We start from the raw sequence: 7,533 nt of genomic DNA, 5'->3' as shown, positions 1-7,533 counted from the left end.
AAAGAGGCTACGTAGTGCAGACTGATTTAAGTAGAAACAACTTGGGAAGGGCCCAGCCTGCAGACAAGGGGCAAGTGGGGCTGCTGATTGGAAATATGTAGCAGCACCTGCCCTGTTATCTGCAGGGCTAGGTCAGATGATGAGCAGGGGAGGGGAAAGGGGTCATATAGTCCTGAGCCTGGGATTAGATGCTCAGACTGGTTTTGACACTGCAAGAAAAAGGAGTTCTGCCAGCCTCCTCAGGGAGCTAAGGGGGTTTTATGCTATAGTAGCTTTCTTTAGTGTAGTGTTTGTATTTTGTGTTTAAGGCACTGGAGGACAGGGTTGTGGCTACAGGGTGAGGCTTGCAGGCCACTGCTTGTTTACCATGAAAAGCTGTGATGTATATTAGGGAACAATATAGGGGTGTCTTTGACCAAACTCTTAGCTTCAGTGGAGGCTGCTAACTGGATGGATCCAATTTTAAAAACCTCAGATGATTCTTCATTGTTTGTGTATTCCACAAGTAATTTTCAAGTTCGAGTACATCAACCTGTAAAAACATTAAGAAAAGCTAAGGTCAAGGATTATACTCTTGGCACTATATTTAGAAAATGTTAGCACATTTATATGCTAGCAATGATGTGTGTTATGCAATGATGTGTGTTAGCACATCAATAGCTAGGGAAGAGTAACTATGCACTAGCAAGTCCTGTTCATCCGTGTGCCAGAAATGGCAATTAGGCTCACCAGTCAGCAGTTCCCTGGATCCTCTCGGGAGTCCTTCTTAAAGACTGGTGTTGCATGGGTTACCTACAGTATCCCATTACAGAGGCTGGTTTTTGCAATAGGCTACATACTAAAGTCAGTGGATCTGCCATTTTTAATTGGAATTCCTTCAGGACTTTTGTTTGAATATCATGCAGTTGGTAATCATTTCAAAATTTTAGTTTATCAGTTTAAAGTATGGAAATCTCTGAAGCTAAGGCCTGAAGTAAAGAACTTCTTTAATTTCTTGCAGTGGCCTTATCTTCAAGTATTTCTTTTGCTCTCTGACTGTGCAACTGCCCCATTGAGTCATATTTGATGTCTCTAGTAAGTTGCTCCACAAATTGTTTTTGCTTCCTTTATTATGGTTTTATATTAGCTTGAGAGAGGTAGTTAGCCATGTTAATTTGCATTTTAGGGTGCATCTAGATGAGCATGGACATGCAGTATGTGGTGCCACAGATCCATCTGTGGCACCATACACTGCAAATGCAGGCATTCTTTGTTTGCGGAGGAGGGGAGGGTTGACCCTGAGAGATTGTGGGGTCAAAAAAACCCACACCAAAAAAAAAGTGGGGTGGCGCATGTACTGGTAGCGTACACCACCCAAAACTGGAGCCTGGCTGGCATGAGCCACACTTCAGCTGCTGGCCAGGCTTCCTGCTGCAGGAGTGCTGCTGCTGCAGCTCCCAGAGACCCCCAGCACCCCAAGCAAGGCTGCTGGGGCTAGCACAGTTGCTGGCTCTAGTCTCCCCTACCCCACCCAAGGTAACCTGGAATTTAGGATGGAGTTAGTTGCTGAAGTACATCTGTGGGTGCTTCTGCATAGATGTGTACCTAAATGTGGCTGTCTAGGTATTGTTGCCTAAATCCAGCATTGGAGTTGCGTGTAATGAGATTTCAGGGAGCTGGCACCAGGCCAACTGGAATCACACTTTAGGATAGCAGTTCTCAACTTTGGTAGACTTGAGGCACCTCTCAGAAAATCCCAGATCTTAGTTTTCACTTCTATTTTTTAACTAGAGAAAAATAATAGAGCAATTCTTCTATTGCAAAGAATTCAGAAACACCACAACAGATCAAACTGTTTTTAACACTGTTGATTCCTATCTGAAATGTTTGGATGTATCTTATGAATCATGTTTGTACACTTAACTAACAGTGCTAATACTGCATGACATCCCACAAAACTACTGAAAGAATCTCAAGGCACCCCAGCTGAGGATCACTGCTTTAGGATTTAAGCATCCAGAATGCTGACGGACATGGAAAAAGAAAACAAAACGGCACACTACCAGAAGCAGCAGTGAGTTACTTCAAGCCAGCTGTGCAGCATCTGTATAGATCGGGCACTTTAGTAGGGCTTGTTACCAGATTTGCTCATTACTTTGGGGTGTGCTCATTTAAGGGATATGTTTCTAGGGTCTTGGTAATTCTGTCAACGTGCTGCTTGTGTTACTTGTGTTTCTATACAGAGCTGTATATCTCCCCTCTGCAAGTCTTCACCCCCTCAATGGTGCTATCTTGCAGGACTCGGTCTCAATGGGGTTGGGTTCCTCCAGTCACTAAATCAGTCATACACACACAGATTAATGTGACACACCTGACCCAGCTGGGTTGATCAGCATGGACAGGCTGACACCCTCATATGCCAAGAATTAGTTCATCAGAACAACAATAAACTGCAGTCAGACACAAGCACACAGGTAAACAGAATACTTCTGAATCCAGCTGGGTGTCCAGCTGACACCCTCATGGGCAAGCATTCAGTTCATAAGGGCACATCTGAGTCAAACTGGGTCAATCAGCCTGTACAAGCTGATCCCCTTATGTGTTTCGAACTTGGCGTGTCCCAATCTTTGGCCTCTTGATGAATAGACCCCACAGTATTTTTGGGCTTCACAGGGATCTTTAGCTTAGGTAAAAGAAGCGTTGCTGCAGAACAAGTGGGGAAGGAGAAGTAGAGAAAGAAAAATATTCTCAGTTACTAGCAGTTTGCCTATAAAAGTTATTTATTGCTAAGTATATGAAATATATAATGGTACTAGTAGTAATAGACATGCAAAAGAAAAACAAACAAACAATTACAGTATTACCCTGGTTTCACTAAGTATTTGGGGAAACTTAGCTCAATCTTAACTAGTACAGTTCAGGTTCAGAAATTTATGCCTAGAGAGAAAAGAGAGAGCGAGCGCTGGGATCTTACCAGTCCAAGTGACTCAGGTTGCAAAGCGGACAGGTAAAGTTCGTAGCACAATCCTTGAAGGGAGACTATCTGTTCTTCCAGCGTCCTGAGAACAACAGCGAGTGGTGTCAGCACACATACTGCTGCTTTTTACAGATTTTTATACCCTCAGTTCAGCTTTTTCAAAGCATTCTCAATAGTGTAAATCATTGTCTTTTCTCTTGACAAGGGGTTATCTGGTTTGGAACATCTCAAGAAATTGATTGATAATCAGAAAACATATAAGGTTAGGGAATACCCAGAAACTTGGGAGCCAGCTTGAAATTCCTATGGATAGCAGATATACTGATGGGATATCTTATGGTTTCTTCAGAAACAATAGATAGCTTGCAGCATCAGGGTTTGGGATTTTTACTTGTTGTGAACAAGCCTCAGCTTAGCATGACTTTTCCAGATCTTACTATAGTCTTTTAACAGACTTAAGGCAATTTATTGGAGTGTTTATAACCTTTGGGCAGGAGGACTTCCACCAGTCGTCCTGGGAAAAGTATGACAACACCTATGGTTGGGCTCCAACAGGCTGGACGCTGTGATGAACCTTTTACCATTGTTCAAATGTTGCCCATAACACCTCTGACTAGGTCTCTTGCCTCAACATTCCCTAACCCGGCAACCGAGTTTTAGTCAATCAAGTTGAAATAGGCCTCCCATAGTGGGACCGGGGAATGTATGGACCGAGATGCCTATTGAACTTAGAGGTGTGTGTGTGTCTGGGGGTGGAAGGGGAAGGTCCTTTGTAAATCCAGATTAGAACTGGTCTGATAAATGCTGAGCTGGTCTGATAAATGCTGGTGTGTGTAAATGTGGGTTGATTAGCATTTGGAGCACAGATTCCCCATCATGCAATGCTCCCCTACTTCTCTGATCCCAGAATTCACTGCAGTCTCTGCTTCAGGCTTTCTGTTCTCCATCTCTCATGTAAATGAATGGTCATCTGGTTCCATTTTGGATGCAAATGAGACCTAGGGCAGTTGGTTCACTCTTGTCACCCTTATCTGGAGGGTCTTAGGTGTCTCTCACTGCATCTTAATCAGTTTTGTTTAGGTAGAGGAGGGGAGGGAGGGGGAATTATTTGTGAGTCAGACAGACTGCATCCTGTGCCAGGGTTCCCAAGAACACAGAGCTGAGACGTAACAAGATTTTTGGCACTTTTAGCTAAAACGGATTCAATCCGCTACTGTGTAAGTGCTAAAAAAAAAGGACTCTTTCCTGTCTAGGTCCCACTTGAGTATCCACTGAAACAATTTGAATCTAGCCACTATTTTCATACTAGGCAGCCTAGGAAAAAACTCCGAAGTCCTTTATTTTCTCTTACCTTTAGTCCCTTCTCACTAACCATTCTTTGCCATCTTTCATTTTCATTTAGTATATTGCCAGATTTGAGGAAAGACAGTCCAACTTTTTCAGTCCTGCTCAGTAACTTCTTCTGTGTCCACCAGTCTCTTGGGCAGCTGCTGACAACTTAATCATTTTCTTTTTCTGGGAAGCATTTTTGATGGCACGTGTTTTTACTGCTTTCTAGTTTCCAACCTTACAAAACAGCTGTGTCACTTCAGACTAGTCTTTTAAGTATATCATTGTCTTGCAATTGCCACCTCAAGTGTTTAGTCAAATGCTGTTTATCTGGGAAACCATTGTGTTGCCTTCCTGGTTTTATTTCCCGCAATCCCCTATTAATGTAACAACTTCCCCTCACCAGGCTCCATACAGTATTTCTGATGTATAACATAGCAGCTCCTCTTCCAGAATAGACCGTGCAGGAGTGCCTGTCCACCTACAGCCTTGCATGCCCTGGGTGTTGCAAATTAATTGTACAAATCTTCACCCAATAGAGCCCATGAGATAGCTAAGTACGGACAGAATTTCTGTGCTCCCAAAGGGTCTTCCTTCCTCCACACGACAGATTAGATGAGGCCTGCAGGGCAGGTCTTAACTGTCTCTTGAAGTTAAGGGATCTCCAATCTTTGACAGGTATTAACTCTCAATCAGTCCTCAAAGCCAACTTCTAATTTCTGCCAGTCCCCACATGGGCTAAGGGCTGGGTTCAGGCCTCTGTAAGGTCCCAGATTTTCTGGTGTGGGGGGCAACAGAACAACTCCTTACCCTACAAGACTTGCAGCATGGGTGATGGCTCCGAAGTTCCTTTGCTTGCTGTATGTTAAGCAGGGAGCAGTGGTTCCTTCCTCCGCCTGACTCAGTGTTAATTTATGCATGCCTAATAACTTAGATTTCATAGACATTAGGGCCGGAAGGGACCTCGGAAGATCATCGAGTCCAGCCCCCTGCCCGAAGGGCAGGAAGTCAGCTGGGGTCACAGGATCCCAGCAAGATAAGCATTCAATTTACTCTTGAAGGTGTTCAATGTAGGTGCTTGAACCACCTCCAATGGCAGACTATTCCAGACCTTGGGGGCTCGGACACTAAAGAAATTCTTCCTTATGTCCAGCCTGAAATGGTCTTGCAGGAGTTTATAACCGTTCGACCTTGTCATCCCTTGGGGCGCTCTGGTGAACAATCGTTTCCCCAGATACTGGTGGTCACCCCTGATAAACTTTATAGGTGGCCATCAGATCAGATCACCCCTGAGCCTGACTTTTCCAGGCTGAAGAGTCCCATAGCTCTCAGCCTGTCATCGTAAGGTTTGTTTTCCTGACCTCTGATCAAGCGCATGGCTCTTCTCTGGACTCTCTCAAGCTTCTCCACATCCTTTTTGAATTGTGGGGCCCAAAACTAGATGCAGTACTCCAGCTGCGGCCTCACCAAGGCTGAGTACAAGGGGAGAATGACCTCCTGGGATTTGCTTAAGAAGCATCTATGGATGCAAGCCAGCATTTGGTCGCTTTACTAGCTGCAGCATCGCATTGCAGGCTCATGTTCATCTTGTGGTCAATGATGACCCCAAAGTCATTCTTCCGTAGTGCTAGCTAGTGTAGCACTGCTGAGTCTATAACGATGCTGCAGGTTTTTTCTCCCAAGGTGGAGAACCTTGCATTTTTCAGTGTTAAAAACCGTCAGGTTCTTGTCCACCCATTTGCTAAGCCTGTCCAGGTTAGCCTGGATCGCCCCCCTGTCTTCTGGTGTGGATGCTTTGCCCCAAAGTTTGGTGTCATTGGCGAACTTGGCCAGTCCGCTTGACTCTAATGTCCACATCATTAATGAAGATGTTGAACAATATGGGCCCAAGGACAGAGCCTTGGGGGACCCCACTGGTCACAGGACACCACGATGAGTGACTTCCATCGATTACTACCCTCTGGGTCCGACCCCGGATCCAATTTTCCAGCCAGTGGATCGTGGAGGACCCAAGGCGACAATTGGCCAGTTTCTCCCAGAGGCGATCATGGGATACCAGATAGAAGGCTTTTTTGAAGTCAAGATATATGATATCAATCTCTTCTCCCTTGTCCAGGTGATAGGTCACCTGGTCGTAGAAGGAAATTAGATTGGTCAAGCAAGACCTACCCGCAACAAACCCATGCTGGCTAGCCCTCAGGATGTTGGTATTGGCCAGTCCATTAAGGATGGCCTCATTAATAAATTTTTCTAAGATCTTCCCTGGGACAGAGGTCAGGCTGATGGGCCTATAGTTTGCCGGATCCACTTTCCTCCCCTTCTTGAAGATAGGCACCACATTGGCCTTCTTCCGGTCTTTGGGCACTACACCAGAGCGCCAGGAGTTCTCAAAGATCTGTGCCAGAGGCTGGGCTATGATGCTCACCAGCTCCTTGAGTACCCGGGGATGTAGATTGTCAGGGCCGGCTGACTTGAAGGTGTCCAGCCTATCACGGTGTTCCTTCACGAGGTCAGTATTGATGGAGGGCATGGGCGTCCCACGGGACCGATGAAAAACCGAAGTGAACTTCAATTAAAGTCATAAAATTATGCATGACTTAAACAAAAATAACAGATTTTGCCTTGATCTCCTGGTGCAACGAATCTAATTTTTTTCTAATGGAGTATAAACGTTTGGGATTTTTTTTTTTACTTTACTTTTTTGCTTTTATAAATTAAGATAAAAAAGAACAGCTCATACACTTCCTTAGGCTATTGCTAAATACTGTTAATGCGTTTGACCTGAGCCATTAAGCAAAGTTTGGGGTCTAGAAGGTTGCTTTTGTCAAAAGGAGAAATTGAAGTGTGGAGTGCAGGGTTGCATGTTGTGAAATCCTGTCGGTTTATGGAGAATAATCCGAAGTCTAGTTTCCTTGAACATAACCGCAGGCGCGCGGCGGGAGACAGCTTCTTTGCTCGTGGCTATAAGACTTTTTCAGGCCAGCGTTTTACCCAGAAGAGCTCTCAGGTTTCTTCCCCCTCACCTCAGGGTCAGGTTACCAAGGCTTCTTTGGCTCTGTCTGGCCTTTCTTTATCCCCTCTCTGGTTTTGGACTCCCTAGCGGCCGGCCCGTGGGGCTGGGGCTGAGGCTTTGGCAGCGCAGCTCTTCCCCCTGCCCCGCAGCTGGGCAGCTCGAGCTCGAGCCACCGCGCGCTACAGTCAGACTGCGGACCCCGCCCTGCGCCATGGGGGCGGGCAGGCGGGGCGGC

General features: G+C 45.6%; 1 protein-coding gene across 4 annotated transcripts in view; it reads left to right on the top strand.

Annotated features, from left to right (window-relative positions):
* The window catches only part of LOC102385749 (activin receptor type-1-like), a 72,050-nt gene that overhangs the window by 1,628 nt on the left and 62,889 nt on the right, over positions 1–7,533 (top strand). The window contains exons 1-3 of one of the 4 annotated variants that reach the window (XM_014517620.2): positions 215–337; positions 1,001–1,074; positions 1,910–2,053. The exons of 1 other annotated variant lie outside the window; for it this stretch is intronic. The gene's annotated coding sequence lies outside the window, so the exon portion shown is untranslated. Of the gene's footprint in view, positions 1–214; positions 338–464; positions 506–1,000; positions 1,075–1,909; positions 2,054–7,533 lie in introns of those variants that run through there. 2 more of the 4 variants (XM_014517621.2, XM_006018965.2) reach the window with 2 other exon arrangements.

This window comes from Alligator sinensis, unplaced genomic scaffold (assembly GCF_000455745.1).
Source record: "Alligator sinensis unplaced genomic scaffold, ASM45574v1 scaffold428_1, whole genome shotgun sequence".
Lineage (NCBI taxonomy): Eukaryota > Metazoa > Chordata > Crocodylia > Alligatoridae > Alligator > Alligator sinensis.
The sequence above is the reverse complement of the archived record's forward strand: the minus strand, read 5'-3'. Positions and strand labels throughout refer to the sequence as shown.